At 42.5% G+C, this 21179-nt stretch overlaps 1 pseudogene; it reads left to right on the forward strand.

Annotated features, from left to right (window-relative positions):
- Nucleotides 1–7239: 7239 nt before the first annotated feature.
- LOC118525454 (large ribosomal subunit protein uL11 pseudogene) lies at nt 7240–20294 on the forward strand (annotated as a pseudogene).
- The last annotated feature ends 885 nt before the right edge of the window (nt 20295–21179 follow it).

Consider the following 21179-nt stretch of genomic DNA (forward strand, 5'->3'; position numbering starts at 1 on the left):
TATTTGGTCTAGTTTTCTTAAGAGGCAAGGTTACAGTAATTGCTATGTGTACGAATATGCAAGTTGGTACCTTGAACTTGGCCAACGATACTGTATTTTTAATAGGACAGCAGCCAAGTTGTTCTATTTCCATACAGGTGGTTATAAGCAAAACATCTTAGTCACGGGAGAGGAAGTAAAAAAGGGAGAAAAAAGATAGGGATGCCCTGTTCCCCGTCATCCAAGGAATTTAACTTTATTTATTTATTTATTTATTTGGAATTTAACTTTAAACACTCAGTTTAATGGAGGCTTCCTTTACGAAGCATTTCCTTCATAACTGTTTTTGAAGTTATAATTAACTACTTCTTTTTTTTTTTAAAGATTTTATTTATTTATTTGACAGAGAGATAGAGAGCACAAGTAGGCAGAGTGGCAGGCAGAGGGAGAGGGAGAAGCAGGCTCCCCACTGAGCAGGGAGCCAGACATGGGGCTCAATCCCAGGACCCCAGGATCATGACCCAAGTCAAAGGCAGCCGCTCAACCGACTGAGCCACCCAGGCGCCCCTACTTCTTTTTTATACCTGTATTTTCTATGCCACTATACCTAGTTCAAGCATCTATCAGTGCTTCTATACCAATTAAGGGCAACTGGTCTACATGTCCGCTTCTGCCTGCTGGACTGCAGACTCCTCCGGGGAAGGACCTTGTCTATCCTTCCGGTCCCCTCGCCTAATACAGCGCCCATCACAGAGCAGGCACTCCACGAACGTGTGTAGATAAGTAAATACATGAATGGCTCAGAGCTCTTGGGACATGGCACTGCCGAGAAGGAGTGGCCAAGAGTCTTTTAGGACAAGAAAGAATGAAGAGAAATAAAAGCATGCTGGATATTAGAAATCCCAGGACTCACGCCTCCTCCCCTCTAACTATTGAGGGAATATATCCGGGACTTGCTAGCCAAAGGGATGTAGGAGCAGAGATGGCTAGTTGACCCTAATACCCATTTTCCCTTTCTCCCCAGGTGACAGGAGTCCTCAGTTTTTTTAAGATTTACTTATTTATTTGAGAGAAAGAAAGAGAGCACAAGCATGGGGGGAGGGGCAGAGGGAGAGGAAGAGAGAGAAACTCAAGCAGATTCTGAGCGGGGAGCCCGATGTGGGGCTTGATCTCAGGACCCTTAGATCACAACCTGACCTGAAACCAAGAGTCCCACACTCAACTGACTGCACCACCCAGGCACCCCCAGGAGTCCTCAATTTTTGCCTGGATACCTGGCCACCTGGCCACCCAGAAAGGAGGCTTCACTTCCCAGCCTCCCTTGCAGCTGGGTGTGGTCATGTGGCTGTCATCTGCCCATTGGGGTGTGAGCATAAGTGCAGGGTGGCAGTTTCCAGGCCTCTTCTTCACTTCCCCTCTGAATTACCTGGCCTGGATCAAAAGGTCAAGAGCTACATCCCAGGGATGGTGGGATGGGGGGCCAAAGGAGCCTGGGATCCTGAGGACCTCATGGCTCATGGCTGCCAAGCCAGCCGTCGACTGCAAACCTTGGACTATTGCCTGAGGAAGAAATAAGCCTCTGGTTTTTAAAGCCACTGCTACTTAGGTTTTCTGTATCACTTTCAGCCAAATGTATTCCTAAGCAATGCAAGGCTCAAAGTGTTGACAGCCCAGAAAGCCTCGTCACCTACAAGTCACAGGGCTTATGAAACTGTCTTAAAAACAAAGCGAAGACCTAAGGATTTCTACTCTTCTTCCCGCCCACACCCAGGTCTCAGAATTCACTGTGGAAAGCTAGGCCTGCAAAGTCAGTTATGTGGAGACTTTCCCAGTTTTCTGGAAGAACAGTAGGGGAGGGAGGGAAGGAGAAGCGGAGGAGGGGGAAGAGAGAGAGGACAAAATAGAGAGGGACGGAGGGAAAATTAATGATTAGTAGCAGGCCTCTCCCAGCTCCCTCTCCTCTCCCGGCAAAGCGGGAGTAGAATGCAAAAAGGGAAGGATAAGACTTCTACCCTAACTGAGGAAAATCACAAAACATTACAGCTGAGGGGAATAAAGACTATAGAGGATAATCTTATAATTTTACAGATGAAGTGAGGTCCGGGGAAAAGAAATGATCTCATTCAGATCACACAGCTGTGAGGATCAAAGCCAGTACTGGTTCCTAAGACACGACAGTTGACTCTTGAACAACATGGGCCTTAGGGGCGCCAAACCCCGGTGCAGTTGAAAATCTGCAAATAGCTTTGGACACCCTGAAAACTTAACTGCTAACAGACTGTTGTTGATGGGAAGCCTTACGATAACATAAACAGTCGATGAACACATATTTTGTATGTTACACGTATTATATACGGTATTCTTACAATAAAGTAAGCTACGGAAAAGAAAATGCTACTAAGAAAATCATAAGGAAGGGAAAATACATTTACAGTACGGTATTGTAATGCTAGAAAAAATATCCACATGTAAATGGATCCGCGCAGTGCAAACCCATGTTGTTCAAAAGTCTACTATATTTACTCTTCTATATAGTGTTCTCTCCTGTTAATCTCGGATTGCTAAAGATGGAAAGATGCTTAGTCCAATCTCCTCATTTTAAAAGTAAGGAAAGAAGTATTGGAAGAGGTCAAATAAATGGCCATGGTCACACAGTTAGCTTCTTACCACCAAATCAGCTTCTCTTCCCTCATCTTTGCATTCACATACAATGTGCTGGAAAATCTTACAGAAATCCAAAGTCAATGTGCATATTCAAAGGAGGAGTGGAGATAAGCAGTATCATGTAAATGCAAATGTAAAAACACCCCCCACCCCATGACTCAATTTATGTTGGTCCATGAACAGTTAACAGTTTTTAACATCTAACACTTTTCTTCCAGTCTTAACTGGCAGCCAGAGTTATTTTGCAAAACTCTGTTTGCAAGTCCCCAAGAGGAATACATGTGTAAGTATGTTTTAAATTTGCAAATGTTTTATCTTTGAACTCCTTAAAAAGTAACACGAACCATCTTCATCTTTAAACTGCTCTGTTGAGTTTGTTATGGTATGCTTATGCATACCTCCCTCTTTTTCTGTGACTACCCAGAATGTCTGTCACTGGGGCACATGACTCCTAGAACTGAACTCTTCAAGGGGCGGCTCTGTTGGTTAACATCTGCCTTCAGCTCAGGACATGATCCCAGGGTCCTGGGATCATGTCCTGCATCTGGCTCCTTGCTCAGCGGGGAGCCTGCTTCTCCCTCTGCCTGACTGTCCCCCTGCTTGGGCTCACTCTCTCTCTCTCTCTGACAAATAAATAAATAAAATCTTAAAAAAAAAAAAAAAAGAACTGAACCCTTCAAGTAAATAGAAATTTCCTTATGTAGATGATATTGGCTTTCACCCTTAACGAAAATAGGGCAGAAGGAATGAGATCAAGGAGGAAATTAATTTGGATGGGAAGAAGCCATCATACCCTTGTGAATAAAATGCACATGAGAGTTTCAGTAACACTTAAAGGCACAAAGGGAAAGACAGGGATTCTCCAGAAGAGAGGAGAGCAGCACCATATCGGGAGCTGGGCCCAGGGGTGTGGATCTGCACCACGATGCATAAAATGCTGAGGACAAGGGCATCCTTTGTTTTTTGTTTTTATTTTTTTTTAAGTTGTCTTTATATAAGTAATCTCTAGACCCAATGCAGGGCTTGAACTCATGACTCTGAGATCAAGAGTCACAAGCTCGGGGCGCCTGGGTGGCTCAGTCGTTAAGCAATTGCCTTTGGCTCAGGTCATGATCCTGGGGTCCTGGGATCAAGCCCCGCATCGGGCTCCCTGCTCAGCAGGAAGCTTGCTTCTCCCTCTCCCACTGCCCCTGCTTGTGTTCCTTCTCTCGCTATCTCTCTCTCTGTCAAACAAATAAATAAAATCTTAAAAAAAAAAAAAAGAGAGAGAGTCACAAGCTCTTGCGAGGGAGCCAGCCAGGCGCCCCAGACAAGAGCACACTTTGAACCAGAGTCTACCATGCACCAGGAAGAAGCTTTGGGAAATTTTCACAGGTGGCTCTCCTCTGTCCACACAGCACCAGTTGATGCCCTTGAAAACGTTCTCATGTGCCCACTTCATTCTTAATGAGGCCAACCACATTAGTCATGCAGCTCACAGACAAATAGGAATGTCTGCAGCTCTGGACACCGTCACGAACTTGTTGTACTTTGCACAGGAAGCTCGGCTCCGCATGCTCAAATGTCACCCTCTAAAGGTCAGCTCTAAGTACACAGAGCCGTCTAGGAACACTGACAGTGGAGCTGAGTGCTCAGCACATCAAACAAGAAAGCCGTACAGGGGTTTCTCTCTACTTTACCAGGGCCAGGTACAGGTGGACCACGCCAGCCTTCACCTTGCCCTTTGGAGAGGAAAGCAGTCTCTCCAGACTTTCCTGTTGGAAACAAGGCCTGAGACTGAAAAGAGGAAAGGAGGTCCAAAAGAACCCGTCCTGCTGCAACCGAACTAGACCAGCCTGGACTCTGAGATCCTTGACCTGCTGTGTGCCTTATCCAAGCATAAAGGAAAACTCGGTTCCCGCAGCGTGCCTCTCTGCTCCCCAAATAGTCCCTTTGCCTGGAGCATCCGCCCCATTCCGCCTGCCAATACACAGCAAATCAGTGGGAAAGAGTCTGAATGAATTCAGAGACCACATGCTCCAACCCCTTCTACCTGTCCATCAAAGGCCACTTCAGTCAGCACCTCCTCCATTAAGGCTTTTTGGGGTCCCTCTGTCTCTCAATACTTCGGCACTTTGGCACTCCCTTATGGTATTGATCACATTCTGTCTTGTATTAGAGTTAATTATGTACAGATTTTTCACACCCATTACCGGACCAGTTTAAAACCTACAAATTCAACAATTCGTCCTAAATATTAAACAATAACATTTGTACTTTCTACAATTAAAAGACTGTATGCGGGGCGCCTGGGTGGCTCAGTTGTTAAGCATCTGCCTTCGGCTCAGGTCATGATCCCAGGGTCCTGGGATCGAGACCCTCATCGGGCTCCCTGCTCCTTGGGAAGCCTGCTTCTCCCTCTCCCACTCCCCCTGCTTGTGTTCCCTCTCTCGCTGTGTCTCTCTCTGTTGAATAAATAAATAAAATCTTTAAAAAAAAAAGAAGACTGTATGCTTTGGTAGGGAAGCATACCATTTTTTAAAACAAAACGAACTTTGTTTCTCTGCTTCTCTGTTTCCCACGTGCCTGCGCCATGTGTCTAGTGGGTGCTCAGCCCGCCTTGATCCCAACCACGTGGCGGGCTGTGAGCGTTTTCAGGACAAAGGCAGCCTAACTGCTCTCTGTGAGCCCTCTATGATTAAGCACAGGATCCAGAACACAGTAAAAACACAATAAACGTATAATGAAATGAATAAAGCTAGCATTAAGTCAATGATGAGCAAGACCTAAGATTAAGCGGTCCCACCCAAGGCTTCCCAGTGCCCCACGGAGACCACACAGCTCCCTTAGCACAGGAAACAGCATGACTCTTGATCAGCAAGCAGCATACAATGCACAGCTTCCTACTCTTCCTTTCCCTGCAGCTCGGTGCCCTTGGCGGGGAGCCACCTGCCTCCAGCCTTCTTTGGAAAAGTATTCATGGGACAATGGCGTTAACATTGCACAGACTAACACTGCTTTGGATTTTTGGGGGGAGCCACAGCTGCTGTTACTGTTACTGCTCCTGCTGAAATCCATTTGGCAAATGCCTTGGGAATGCAGCTTCTCAAATGGTTTAGAGGGTTCTCTACGTTTGACCCCTGCAGCATCACTTTCCACATTCTCACCCACCACCCCCATTTCCTGGATTCGTGGCCGCAGTAAGCGGCAGGGGACAGTATGCTCCTGGGCAGATGCCAGGTTGGGGGGTGGTGGGTAGAGCTTTGAGGGGTGGGTACAGGCCGAGCAGCAGAATTCGGTAAACCCTGACCGCCAACCACCCCACCCCTCACCCCCCGCATTGTCCTTTACAGCCTTCTGCTAGTCAGTAACAGATCTCGGCAGCCTAGATACTAGAAGCCATGATCTGGGATTTAGGGGTAAAAGTGCCCACAGGAGACAAAAACACCCTGAGAGGATTCAGCCGGGCCAATCTCTTGGTCACGGGACTGCGTGCGGGGCCGAGGGAGAGTCCCTGCTGATTTCAGTTCATTATGTTTCCTATGACTTCAGATCTCAGGGGCAGGCTGGCGGGTGGAGTAAGTAACAACTGTGTTCAATCCTGGTCTCTGAGCAAATTCTTTAAGAATATTACTTTATCCAGTTGCCTAAAGAGCGTCTCCTCTGGGCTCACGGTTGCTACATTGTCTATAGCCGTGCTCTAATCCCCATCTTACTGGCGCTGCTCCTGAAACATTCATTGCCAGATCTCTACAGGCTCCTTTGAAGGAAACTTCTTTTAGTAGTTTATGCTAGTGTGATGTCCTTTACAAGGGATTCTCAACAACTGTTTCTCCAAGTGTTCCTTTCTGGGTGAGAAGCTAGGGAATAACGGCGAAGGCGGTGACGTTCTCCATGACCAGGGTAGGCCTGACATGTGACATGTGTCCTGAATGAGGGGGTGCTCCCCACTGCCCCCAGTGAAAGCTACGTGTACTGGGGTGAATAGTGTCCTCCCAGACTTCATGTCCCCCTAGAACCTGTGACTGACTTAATTTGGAAATGGGGTCCTGACAGATAATCAAGTTAAGATGAGGTCACACTGGATTAGGGTGGGCCTTAAATCCAATATGACTGGTGTCTTTCCAAGGAGAGAGACACGGACACACAGGAGGAGGACCTGTAACAACAGAGGCAGAGGTTGGAGTCATGCATCCGGCAAGCCAAGAAAGTGCCATACCCCTAAATTCTCCTTTGCCATGTCATCTATTAAGTATCTAGCTCACGGCAGAAACTAGGCTAGATCCTAGAACTACAATGGCACATGAGTTTCTTCCTGCCCCCTGGACTGAGACAGCCATGTAAGCAAACACATAGTGGAGAGGGACACGGGCAGTCATAAATGTGTATACAAGGAATAGGACTAGCAGAAAGGAGCAATTAACTGTTGAGAAAGGGTGTCAAGAGAAGCTTCTTGGGGGCAGAAACACCTAAGCAGGGTTTGTAAAGGCAGGTCCAGGAGCAGGAGTTGCTGAATCACAGGAGCCTGACGCAGAAATGGCAGTGACGGAGCGTGATATATGCAGACAACTGCACAAATTTATTTCTACTGAAGGTACAAGGGAGGGAGAGGCCGAGATGACAAAGGAGGTGCAGACCGGGGCTGGGTCACGGCAGGTTAGGAGAGTTTCACTTAACTCCGTGGGCAATGGGGAGTCGTTGGAGAGTTTAAAGGAGAGGAATAATGGGTCACATTGTGTTCCGAAAGATCGTCTGGGCTGCTTTGGGAGGCAAGACCAGGAGAAGCAGGACCTGTCAAAGGCTTGAACTCAGGCGGTGGGGGTAGAGCCGAGGGGAGAGAATGGATTGGGGCAATATTTAAAAGAGAAAATTAAATACTGTGCATGTAGAGAATGGGGAAGGAGAAGAGAGAAATCATTTCCTGTTTTACCTTCCCTTTTTCAGAGTTGGGTTGCAGAGCAGGACCGGCACAGCTGGGAGATTGGTTTCATGCAAGAGGATTAATAAGCAAGTGAGTAAATAGGCAGAGGACAGTCCAGAGCAGTTTCTCACTGCTGGAGAAAGGCATAACGTGCGTGGAAAGGAGAAACTGTGGGATTGGACTGGAATTGGAGGTATTGGTTTGCAGTCATGGTTTTTTAAGATAGATAATGCAGTGGTGAGGTAGATGGGGGGACAGAGAGAGATGTTGGGGCGCCTGGGTGGCTCAGTCAGTTAAGCATCTGAGTCTTGATTTCGGCTCAGGTCACAATCGCAGGGCCATGAGATTGAGCCCCGAGTCGGGCTCCATGCTGGATGTGGAGCCTGCTTATGTTTCTTCCTCTCCTTCCTCCCCTCCCCTCCCCACTCCCCTCTCCCCACTCACACTCTCTCTTTCTAAAAAAATTAAAAAATAAAAAAAGAGAGAGAGATTATATAGAAATAGATATCCGCGTATAGATGTGTTGTATGTCCTACTCGTGCACATTTAGAAGGGTTGAGAAGCAATAGCACCCCGGTTGCCATGAGCATCCTGGCACCCAAATCTCAGTTTCTGGCTTCTTGGAGAAATGTCTGGTTCCAAGGCTAAGACAGGAAAAGAACAAGATGAGTCTGGAAATTATGTGCCAGGAAGTAAAGAAGCACTCAGAGAAGTAGGAGGACATGCTTCAAGGGCACAGGATCCAGCATAACGGGGCTCCCTCTGGCCAACTCTGGGACGGTCTGAGCATCAAAATTAATAATGACACTAACTGATTATAATCCACTGAAAAAATCAAAATTCATGAGTTCATATGGATATAAATAATACTAATAAATGTGAGGGAAAAGAGAAAGCTCTACTTTATGGTAGAAGGCCAATTAATAAATATAGAAGGGATGATGGAATTAGAAAATCATTACTTGGCAACCATCACAGTAATAACTAATTTAGATAGAATCCTTAGATGCTAAAACCAGCATGTGAACATTTAATGAAGATATGGACATAGTCTCAAAAGAGCTCCCCAAAATATTTACCTGCTTATTAAGTAATGAGTACAAAATACTTACTAATTAACTAAAGTGGACAAACTTAGTCAACACCATCATCATCAAATGATAAAATATAACATTATCAGTAACAAGATAAACCCACATTAAGTTATTCTGATAAACTGAGAAAACACAGCATCCCTTCCATGAAATTCCTGCCAACACTGCATTACTGGAATCTAATAATGAGAAAACATCAGACAAACCCAAAGTGAGGGGCATGCTACAGAGTAATTAGCCTGTTGTCTTTAAAAAAAAAAAAAAGTCAAAGTTGTGAAAAGCCAGGAAAGAATGAGGAAATGTTCCAGATTGAGGGAGAGTAAAAAAGACATAATGATTAAATATAACACATGATCCTGGGTTGGGTTCTGAAATTATAAAGAGCATTACTGAAATGCCTTTTGAAATTTGAAAGGGGTCCATGGGTGTATTGGCAGAGGGCAATATTACAGCAATATTCATTTCCTGATCTTGATGGTTTCACTCTGGTTATATAAGTGTCCTTGTTTATAAGTAATAAAAGGTAATGGCGCATCATGTCTGCCCTGCTCTCAACTGGTTCAGAAAAAAAAATGGTAACAATAATATGCATAAGTATACAGATAGAACGATAAGACAAACGTGGGAAATGTTAACAATTGATGAAGGATGTATAGAGGTTCTTATGCTATTCTTACAATTTTTCTGAGTTTGAAGTTGTTTTAAAATATAACTTCTAAATGTATTAATATTCTAGAAAATGCAAACTCATCTATAGTGACAGGAAGCAGATCACTGACTGAGCAGGGAGGGGCCAGAGGGAAGAGTTAGGATTACCAAGAGCACCAGGAAACTTTGGGGCGTGATGGATATATTCATTATCTCCACCATGGCAATGGCTTTCTTGGTGTAAATATATGTCAAAACTTATACAGTCCCTTTAACAATCTATCAATAAGTAAGATAATAGAAAAAAATATTTTAAAAATTCCTGATATCTGCCTAGGGGCTCCAACCACCCTCTTTATCATATGAATGCTTTTTTGTTATTTCCATATTCCATATTCCTGAAACGTCCCATCCTAGGAACTTCCTACCTCTTATCTACTCCTTCATATTTGAGAAGATAATGGGTTTCCATCTCCTCCACTGACTCTTCCTACACCAAAGTCTGCTGTGCCTTTCATTAATTCAACAAAGCTTACTGTTGAATTTTAAACCATACTAACCTGAGGCATCTGGGTGGCTCCGTTGGTTAAGTATCCAACCCTTGATTTTGGCTCAGGTCATGAACTCGGGCTCATGAGATCGAGCTCTGCATCTAGCTCCACACTGGGTGTGGAGCCTGCTTGGGATTCTTTCCCCCTGTCCCTCACCACACCCCCTCTCTAAAAAAAATTTAAAAATTAAAAAAAAAAAAAGCATACTAACCTTTACATACATCCAGTGAGAGTATATAACTTTTTCTATTGCTATATCTATAATCATTTCAAAAGTTATTTTTTATGTGTCCTGCTTATTTTTACATTAGAATTGAATGTCGAGATGTTTACATTCCTGGAGAGTAACACGTTGTCAAACTGCATTGTACAGTGCGTACCTGGGTAAAATCAGAGGAGGAGGACAGGTGGGAGTGGGAATACAGTGAATGTAGCTGAGACAGGGGGCTTGGAGGTGTAGCTTCAGTTCTACCACTACCCAGCTATGTGCCAAGCACGCTTTGCTTCACTTCCTTAGGTCTAGATTTCCCCATAGGTCAAAACAAAGGTTGGATCAAATGTCATATAACCCACCTCAAAAACATTCTGAGTCTTGGATTATTTGAGTAGTGAACACTAGATGGAGCCCATGTGCGGCTTTGGGCATTGCAAGGACAGGCCTTGCTGCAGCGGGAAGCCCAGAAAGCATGGGTTGGGGAAGATGATCCTGTGCTTGATGCAATCAATAGGGCAGAAACAACTTGAGAAGTTGTGCCCCATAGACAATGGTATTTTTGTGTCTTTAACATCTGGGCCAGGAAACTAGGGATCACAGGAAGTTAGGCCAAAGTGAAAGTTATACACATTTTTTATTCTCCTCTTTACTAAATCCTAAGAGTCTTTAACATAGAGTTTGCAAACTCTATGATTTTCTGTATTATCTGAAGGGAAACTTACTTAGGAATTCCACATGTTTTTAGCCAAATATGTTCAAATGAATATTGTTTCGAGAGAAAGGGGATGTTAATCTAGTCTGTCAAAGGTATTCAAGGGTGTTGGAGAGGAATCATTTTTTTAGAATTTGAAAATAAAATTTCTATGAGATTTCTTAAAATGGATAAGAATTTATTTTTTCGCATAAGAATTTAAAAACTATCAAGCTATAAGCAGATAGAAAAACGATTGGCTTTGTGTCCTTTTTGTATGCTAATAAATTAAGTCCACTAACACTTGTTGAACATAGAAGTATCAAATGCCATAGTGTAACTGATTCCTTACTAAGCGTTTACAAGTCACACACATAAGGAGTGACATACCAGCTCCTCCCCGAATAATCCTTTTCTTCTACCACTGACCTGTCCTGCTGAATATTTCAAAACCCTTTGTAAACTTACTTCGGCATCTCTGTGGGGTATTCCCTTCCACTGCAAACCTGTAACAGTCAGAAACTGTCTTTGACAAGAACAAATCTAGATACTTGAAAAAGGATAATGCTAAGATTCAGGAGCAATTCATTCAGGCTCAACAAGCACTTAATGAGAAAATGATCTTGGCAGGAATTTTAAGTCCTTTATTTCTTCCTCACAACATCTTTGTTGATAGCCATTTTATTTATTTGAGAGAGAGAGAGAGAGATAGCACAAGAGCGCACAAACAGGGGTGGGGAGGGGGCAAAGGGAGAGGGAGAAGCAGACTACCCGCTGAGCAGGTAGTCTGGACCCCAGGATCATGACCTGAGGGGAAGGCAGACGCCTAACCTACGGAGCCACCCAGGTGCCCCTGTCAAGAGCCATTTTTAATGACATTTTATAAATGATGACATGAAATTTTAGAGATATTAAGTAATTTGTACTAAGAATACAAGTGCCAAAGTCAGAATTCCAACCAAAGCCTCTTGATTTCAAGCCTTCTTTCCAATCCACTGAGGTGGAGGAGACGATTGATTACTTAAGCCCTAACACAGAAGGTAGAGACCTCACAGGTGAGTCATCATGAAGCTATGGAACATTCCCTCCCCCCCCCCCATGTTGGGGCTGTTCTCTTTGTCGTACCCCTTTTCACAATTATTATTCCTTTTCCCTCAGCAAAGAAGAATCTGGGGCTGCACAGGGCAGACGCGGTGGCTTGTTACCAATAGCGCAGTGCTAACCTCGCCAGCCAGCCGCACAGGAGAAATGAAATCGTATAAAAGCATTGACAAATAGCAACACGAGGAAAGCAATACAATTGCTAAGGGGCAACCCTCCATTCTCCGCAACACAAACCAGAGAAGGAAAAGGTATCTGTGGCTGAAGCTCATCGCAATATCAAAGACCTGGTTTAGTTGGTGGTGTTGGCGTTGTTTTAAAGGGATGGTGCAGGCACTGCATTCTCTGAGCTACATGAGGTGAGGGGTCTTTAAGTGTTTTTCTTCTTGCCCACACACAGTGCAGGATGCCGAGTTCCAGCCGATCCTTACCAAGGCGGTGAGATCTGAGCACCTGTTGAGGAAGTGAGATCTGAGCACTTGGTGAGGAAGTTTTCCCTTCACGTAAGAGAGCAAAGAAGAGGGATGCCTGGGTGGCTCAGTCGGTGAAGTGTCTGCCTTCGGCTCGGGTCATGATCCCAGCATCCTGGGATCGAGCCCCACATGGGGCTCCCTGCTCAGCGGGGAGCCTGCTTCTCCCCTGCCTGCCGTTCCCTTGCTTGTGCTTGCTCTCTCCCTCTCTCTCTCTCCATGTCAAATAAATAAATAAAATCTTTAAAAAAAAAAAAAAAAGCGAGAGCAAAGAAGAGGGACATGAACATGGAGAAGAATACCTATATTTTTCCCCACAAGGCTTGATAAAGTTGACGTCTTTCTACATGACTTCCTGCAGTTCAGGAAACAAGACTGGAGTAAAGGCGTCAAGAGTTCTGCTCGTCAGCCCTGTAACTTTCATATCAAACTAAGGGCGTTGTCCTCTACATAGAAGTCTCTCCTGAGGAGGGCGGCGGTCCCTACAAGGGGAGGAAAGCTTGGTCCATGCTCCATGTCTGCTGAGCTGGGCGTAGGACAGTCGGGCTGTGACACTCCATCTCCCTTTTCAGGGACTTCAGCCCCAGTCAGTTCCATGGACAGCAGAGAAAGCCGGCTCTCTTAGCCCAGCCCGCTGGCCAAGCCTTGGCAGGTCCTTTTGTTGTGGCAAGGCTGAACCAAAAGAGAAGTTTCGCTGCACTATTTACTTTCTCTCCTCATATCTCTGGCTCACCACTCTGGTGTAGCCGGCCCTGCAGGAGGCATACAGTCCCCTCCCACTTCCCCCCCCGCAGTGTTGCTGGTCTACCGTTTTTTGCGCTTGCTCAGTGGGAAGAAATCCCACTTGACCTCAGCATTCCTTTCTGACGATTACCATATGCCTCTAGAGACCTGGGAAGCTTCACCCTGGCTTGCACTGTCACTGTGGAGGCCATTCTTACCCGGGTCGGGCTGAAAGCTTGCCTTTTCTTTTTCTTTATCTTTTTAAAATTATAATAAGCTACCTTGTCTCTATGTGATTCTGTGACAGTGAATTGCACAGGCTAATTATTCCCTCCGTTAAAAAACAGTTTCCTTTACATCATGTAAAGCATGTTGCCTTGTCTCTAGCCTGAGATGATTGGCACAGGTAGCCAGGCTGAGTTTAATTAAGGGATTGTCATGTGTCAACAGCTGAGAATAAGAGTCTCACTTCTCTTAACTCAAGGGGAGACTTTGATTAAATGGCCATTATCCCCGGGACCACATCCTCCTGCTGTCTTCCCGTCCAGATCCTCTGCCTGTCTCCCTTTCTCTATGCCAGGAAGAAGGTCTGGGAAGGAAAGGTTACATTGCCCAAGACCACAAGCTGTCTGCAGAAGGGCAGAAAACACCTACTCATGCAGAGAGAACAGTGGGTTCTGGGGCTTACAGAACAATCGTACAAGATTTCCCTAAAACGCAGAGAAGGTTTAAAACGTTATTTTCCCCCCAATTTTTAGAGAATATCTTTATTTACTGAGGCACCTATAAGCTTTTGCTTTTTGAATTGTTTATTTCGTGAGTAGGAAACATATGCATTAGGTAAAAGGGTGTGTAGCAAAAAGCAACCTTCTTCCCCTCAGTCCCCAGCCACTCAGTTCCAGTTCCCTGGCATTACCCTTCCACAGATATTTTGCTCAGTTAGAGATTTATGTATGTGTGCATATTCAGTTCTTCTGAAATTCAAATTTAATTGGGCTTCCTGCATTTTCTCTGGCAATCCTATACTGGGTGTCACTGTTTCTAGTTCTCTGGAACAGAACTAGAATATATAGATATATAAAATACATATAGTTATGAGTACATAAAGTTGACGTCTTATGACGTCTTATGACGTCATAAAAATACATAAATAACGTATTATAAATAATATATGAAAAATATATTAATTTGGGGCGCCTGGGTGGCTCAGTCGTTAAGTGTCTGCCTTCGGCTCAGGTCATGATCTCAGGGTCCTGGGATCGAGCCCCGCATCGGGCTCCCTGCTCGGCCAGGAGCCTGCTTCTCCCTCTCCCACTCCCCCTGCTTGTGTTCCCTCTCTAGCTGTCTCTCTCTCTCTCTCTGTGTCAAATAAATAAATAAAATCTTTAAAAAAAAAAAAGAAAAGAAAAATATATTAACTTGTGTTTCTACACATATCTATTATTTCTGTATCTATTATATCTCTTATAATATATAATATATAGAGATACAGCTATTATTTCTATATCTATTATAATATGTAATATATATAAGATATAAATAACATATGTAAAATATATCAATCCATGTTTATACATGTAACTATTATTATTTCTATATCGTCTGTGTGAATATATATATCATATATATCATACATCAGTATGAACTCATATTTAACTTTAAATATATTTAAATATAACTTAATTTCTAAATTTTAATTTATAAAATATGTATTTAATTCAAATATTTAATATATTTAAAGTTAAATACGAGTTCATACTGATGTATGCTATATATGTTCATAATTTAAATATGGAGATATATGAGATATATGTATTTAAAATTAAATATGAGTTTATATTCGTGTCCCGGACTCTAATCTAGTACCATAGGGTTTCTTCTACTGTCTTCCCTTTGCTTATCTATAACTTCCCTCTCTGATAGTGGAAAACCTGGCCCCCATTATCCATCATCTTGTTTGTCCATTATTACTCACTTTACATGTAAAACAGTTTCAGAATTGTTAACTCATAACCCCATGAGGAACAAATTTACTAACTGGAGAACAGTGTTTGCATATAGCAGCTTTTGTCTTTAGCCTGATAATTCCAAGTCCAAACAGTGGTTTCCAAAGTTACTTAGATGAGCTCTTTCTCCCCCAACCCCTTCCTGATGTTCTATCATACATTTGTAATATAGTTAGATCCATCTGTCAAAGTCTGCATACCATCTTGGGATCCCCCAACATTCTGGCGGATTTTTTTTTAAGATTTTATTTATTTATTTGAGAGATTTTGTTTATTTATTTGATATAGAGAGAGAACACGAGCAGGGGGGAGACGGAGAGGGAGAAGCAGATTCCCCATTGAGCAGGGAGCCTGACGCGGGGCTCGATCCCAGGACTCCAGGATCATGACCCGAACTGAAGGCAAACGCTTAACCGACTGAGCCACTCAGGCACCCCTCTGGTGGATCTTTTAAAAAATTGTATACATTGAAGTTCACTCTTTATGATGTATGGTTCTATGGATTTTGACAAATTCAGACTCATTATCCACCCCGTATCATACAGAACAGTTCTATCAGCCTGAAAATTCCTCCATGAATCCTCTTTGTAGTCAACCACTGCTCCCCTCCACCAACCCCTGGCATCTGGTTTTTATTCCTATAGTATTGCCTTTTCTAGAATGATTATGCAGTGATTCTCTGCAAAGAAATGAGATTATTTTGGTTCGATTAAAATTACCATGATTCTTTCATGAGAAATGTATTAATATAGGATAAAGGTGGTACCATATTAATGAGAAAGTGGTTCTTACCATCTCAGTGTTCATTCTTTTGTGAGGACACAAACACATACACCCTTTATGCCACTGACTGGTCACTGTGAAAAGTGCCAAATAAGAAGTATAAAATGTATTGAGAATTTAAGGAAAGAGAATTTAAAAATATTTAGTAGATGTTAGATCCTTGTTAAGAATTTATATTCTTGGGGCGCCTGGGTGGCTCAGTCAGTTAAGCGTCTGCCTTGGCTCAGGTCATGATCCCAGGGTCCTGGGATGGAGCCCCGCATTGGGCTCCCTGCTCGGCGGGAAGCCTGCTTCTCCCTCTCCCACTTCCCCGCTTGTGTTCCCGCTCTCTCTGTGTCTCTCTCTGTCAATTAAATAAATAAAATCTTTAAAAAAAAAAAGATTTTATATTCTTGGCTTAATAAAAGCTGTACCACTTGAAAAGGATGAAAAAGATTGAAAAGTATTCTAATTAAGGATAAGTCTGCCTTACAGAATATATTAAAATAGATTAGCTTAATTGTGACAACGTGAATTGATTTCTACCCGATAATGTTGATACAATGCGGTTTTGCTTAGTGCCTGTACAAAGTTTCCAAATTTAGATATAGCTTGCCCACACATACAGATCTACCTCTATGGTTTTCCTTGAGAACTATTTTAGCTGCCTGGTAAGATCCTCTTCGTGTCTTGCTTCACCCAGTATAATGACTTCACGTAATCATTAGGGTAATCACCACCTCACAAAAGCAGAATAGCAAGCCCTAAAAGAAATGGAGAATAAAAGAATATGGTCTCAAATTTTAGAAATCTAAAAATTCTAATGTAACCAGTAGCCTGCACGTTGATGTATCCACTCAACCAACGAACATCCACTGAGAAAATGTTGGGGGCTAAATATTATGCTATAAATTGAAAATACAGTAATAATGGAGCTTAGACTCTACTAACAAAGACTTACAGAGAAGCCAGAATAAGAGACTGATGCTTGTTAGGAGAAATGTGGTCAAGGAATGTAAAATTTGGTTGGACGCCAGACAGCGCTTCCTAAAGGAGAGGACGAGAGAGTTAAATCTTGAGTTATGCTCTTCATCTTGAATGGGACTTCGAAGATTCAATGGTTTGGTTTCACTCAACAAATGTTTATTTAGTAACTCTAGACACAACTTGGACCATTAAGCCAAGTGAAGAAAACACTAGATAGCGTGCTTTGGTTTGGGATTATGAAGCATGCCTCAGAATGTGAACTTATTTTCCTCTCTCCCCATTCTTTGCTCTACTTGACAAACTAACGAGCAGAAGAAGAGTCATTGAAAACTAGTAATTAATGAGTATATAAACACTTAAGAATGCCGTTCAAGTGTTTAAACATCCTTGAGAGCCCTTACATAGGTCAAACATGTCCCTAGTCTTCCCATTTACACCATGAATTCTCCAGGCAAACTTCATTTTCATGTGCAATTTCAAGGTAAGGTTCAGCTCAGCGTTATGCAAAAGCAACAAGCGAATAGGACTGGAGGCCTGAAGTTGTATTTTAAGTGGAAAGATACTAAAAGTGTTTGATGCCCTATTTTTGGTCATATTGGATCTCCCATGTTGCACATAATCAAAAATGTATAATTTAGTTCATTTTTATATTTGGTCATAAATATTCTAATCTTTGGTTATTTAAATAACAGAATCCGCCCCCCTCACATTAGGGAGAAAAAGGGGGAAAAGAAATTACCTCAGGCAGGTCAAAGGGCTTTAAGAAAAACACCAAAATGTCATTAATTGCCATCTTTGGATTGTGGGATTGTGGGTCATTTCATTCTCTTGTATGTTTTTTGTATTTCCCGAGGGCTCTGTAATTACCATGGCTTTCTTCTTTAGGAAAAACTTGAAATAAAATTACAAAAGACCTTAAGACAGTAGCCTGAAATCCGTGTGGCGCTTTCAAGAGCATTAATACTTACAGAGTAAACACTTTTGTAAGCAGCGTGATTGGGTCTGTGTTTAATGTCAATCTTTTTACTAATTTGGCTGCACATAGATCCTGAATCAGAGAGACTTAGTAATGAGAAACCTATCGGAAGACTGCACAGCACGAGTAAGCAAAGGCCAACAAGATAGAGAGGCTTGTAGAGAGCTAATAGCCTAGAAACTGAGTTAGATGCCAGGGGAAAGAGAACTGGAAGCAGAAGAGGCAGCAACAGAGAGAAATTCGGTCATCCCAATAGGAGAGCCTTGCTTAGAAAGCAACAGACATCGACTCTTTAAGGGACAAGATAACAAGATTAATAGAGCTGCTTGTTATCAGAATAGCTTTTTAGTGCTCTTTGAGGTCTGCGTGTCCTGTTCCTGGCTCTGTGGCTGATGAGATTATTTTGTTCTTTCTCTGCTTTGCATATGTTCTTGCAACACAAAGGACAACCTGAGAATGTATCTGCTCCTTGCAACTTACAAGAAGCTAACTGGCATAGACAAATATTCAGATTGTGTCCAATTTAAAAAAAAAAAAATGTTCTTTAAAACACTGATAAGCAGCCTAGAAGATAAATTTTTGTCTGTGTTTATAGTTATATCCTTAGGACTGAGCCCTCGAATAAAAATGGATAGGTCAAAGGGTAAAGAACTTTTTGAATACTTCCAGCTTTTCAAAAACTGCTTTGATTACGATTGACTTTGATTATTTTTGTATGACTTTTATATCTTTTAATTTTTTTAATTTTGTGCATTGTCTGTTTCTCTTCTGTGTCTCTACGGCTGGTACTACATTTTGGCGGGCCCAATCTCCGTTTGCAACTAACTTTCCCAGTTAGTTATCCTTTAGTTTGTGATGTTTTTCAATGCACATATGGTTTCATGTTTATGCTGTTAAATGTACTCATTCTTTGATTTATTCAATTGAAAATTTGAGAAATGTGGTTGGATAATTTCAAAAGTTATTGAAGAAGTTATAAGCAAAACAAAACATAGTCTATCAGTTGTAACTCAGAAAACAATGATGAATAAAAACAAAACATATGTATAACGTGCTAGAGTAACAGGTACATTTATAATAATGAAAATGGGTTGAACTTCTTAAATTCTCCTATCAAGAGACAGTAGTTCTCAGACTGGTTAAATACATACTTATGCATGCACACGTAGATACATACAGTCATGCGTTTACAAAACATACTCGAGCCAAAATGACAAAAAAAAAAAAGTTGAAAGCAGATAGGCAAAGATATACTGAGGAATGAATATAAAAACAAAGCAAGAAGTAATACTGAACAAAATATAATGTAGGGCAAAAGCAGTAAGTAAGCCCCAGACCACCATTTTATCGATAAAGCTGCACCATGATGAGTCATGTGATTTTATCCATAAACACTATGTTCAGAGCAAAATACAATAGAAACGCATGAAGAAAATTCCAGAAACACAATTGTAGTGGGAAATTTTAACATGTTTGACTCTTTTTTTTTTTTTTAAAGATTTTATTTATTTATTTGACAGAGAGACACAGCAAGAGAGGGAACACAAGCAGTGGGAGTGGGAGAGGGAGAAGCAGGCTTCCTGCCGAGCAGGGAGCCCGATGCGGGGCTCGATCCCAGGACCTGGAATCATGACCTGAGCCGAAGGCAGACGCTTAAGGACTGAGCCACCCAGGCGCCCCAACATGTTTGACTCTTTGACAGGCAGGATAAATACATAAATATAGAGAGCTGAGTAATTTAATAAACATGTTTGATTTAGTCAATATGTTCAAAATTATACATGCTTCAAAACGATATGCCTTCATTTTTTGTATGCCTGAAATATTTATAATAATTTAATATTTTGTCAGAAGTTGGGGACATCATAAATTGAGCAGATTATCTCATGTTCTCTCTCAGTCTAAAGCAAGAGAAATTAATTTTAAAATTAAAATGTAAGTTTTTGGGTTTTGGCTTGGAGCAGGCGAAGGTGCAGCTGTCTTGGGCCGCCCCGAATCCGGGTTCATCCGACACCAGCCGCCTCCGCCACGCCACCTAAGTTCGACCCCAACGAGATCAAAGTCGTGGACCTGAGGTGCACCGGTGGCAAAGTCGGTGCCACGTCTGCCCTGGCCCCGAAGATCGGCCGGCTGGGTCTGTCTCCAAAAGAGTTTGGTGATGATCTCATCAAGGCAACCGGTGATTGGAAGGGTCTGAGGATGACGGTGAAACTGACCACTCAGAACAGACAGGCCCAGATTGAAGTGAGACCTTTGCCTCTGCCCTGATGATCAAAGCCCTCAAGGAAACCGCCAAGGGACAGAAAGAAGCAGAAAAACATGAAGCACAGTGGAAATATCACTTTTGATGAGATTGTCAACATTGCCCGACAGATGTGGCACCGTTCTTTAGCCAGAGAACTCTCTGGAGCCATTAAAGAGATCCTGGGGACATCCCAGTCTGTGGGCTGCAATGTTGATGGCCGCCACCCTCATGACGTCATAGATGACGTCAACGGTGGTGCGGTGGAATGCCCAGCTAGTTAAGAACTACAAAGGAAAACATTTCAATAAAGGATCATTTGACCACCAAAAAATTTAAAAATTTCCTAAGTTAACTTTTAACCAAAAGAGGAAATCCATTGCTCATATATACCACATCTTGTGTATTCATCTATCAGTTGGGAGACACTTAGGTTATTTCTTTTTGACTACTATGAATAATGCTGCTATGAGCATTTGTGCTCAAGTTTTGGTGTGAGCATATGTTTTCAATTATTTTGGGTGTATATCCAGGATTGGAATGGCTGGGTCATATGGTAATTACATGTTTAATGTTTTGAGGCACAAACAGTTTTCCAAGGCAGCTGCACCATTTTACATTCCATCCAGCAATGCATGAGGGTCCCAATTTCTCTACATCCTCGCTAGCACTTGTTACTAGCCATCTTTTTGATTGTCATGTCCACGAAGTAAGGGTTACACGCAGCTCCCTGATGCATGCCTGAAGCAGTCATCTCTCTTAGGTAAGAGTTACATGCAAAACCCTCTGTGTGTGCCAAGAAGACCAATCCAATGGATGTTCAGAACTGCTTCGATGCTTGGAAACATTATCTCCTCACAGAAGACTAAAATTAGTGTATTACCTCAATATTACTGAATATCTTCATAAGGTAGAGAATTAAAGGAACTGGAGAAATACCTCTTGATTGATCTCTGTATCTCTGTTCCCTGAAATTTCTGAATCATGCTTAATTAAAAGAAACAAAGTTTCTTTTAGCCACTTTAGCCACTCATCCATCAATGGACAGACACTTAGGTTGTTTTCGTATCTTGGCCATTATAAGTGACGCTGCAGTGAACATGGGAGGACAGATTATCTCTGTGAAATCTTGTTTTCCTTTCCTTTGGATTTATACACAGAAGTGGGATTA

This window comes from Halichoerus grypus, chromosome 6 (genome assembly GCF_964656455.1).
Source record: "Halichoerus grypus chromosome 6, mHalGry1.hap1.1, whole genome shotgun sequence".
NCBI lineage: Eukaryota > Metazoa > Chordata > Mammalia > Carnivora > Phocidae > Halichoerus > Halichoerus grypus.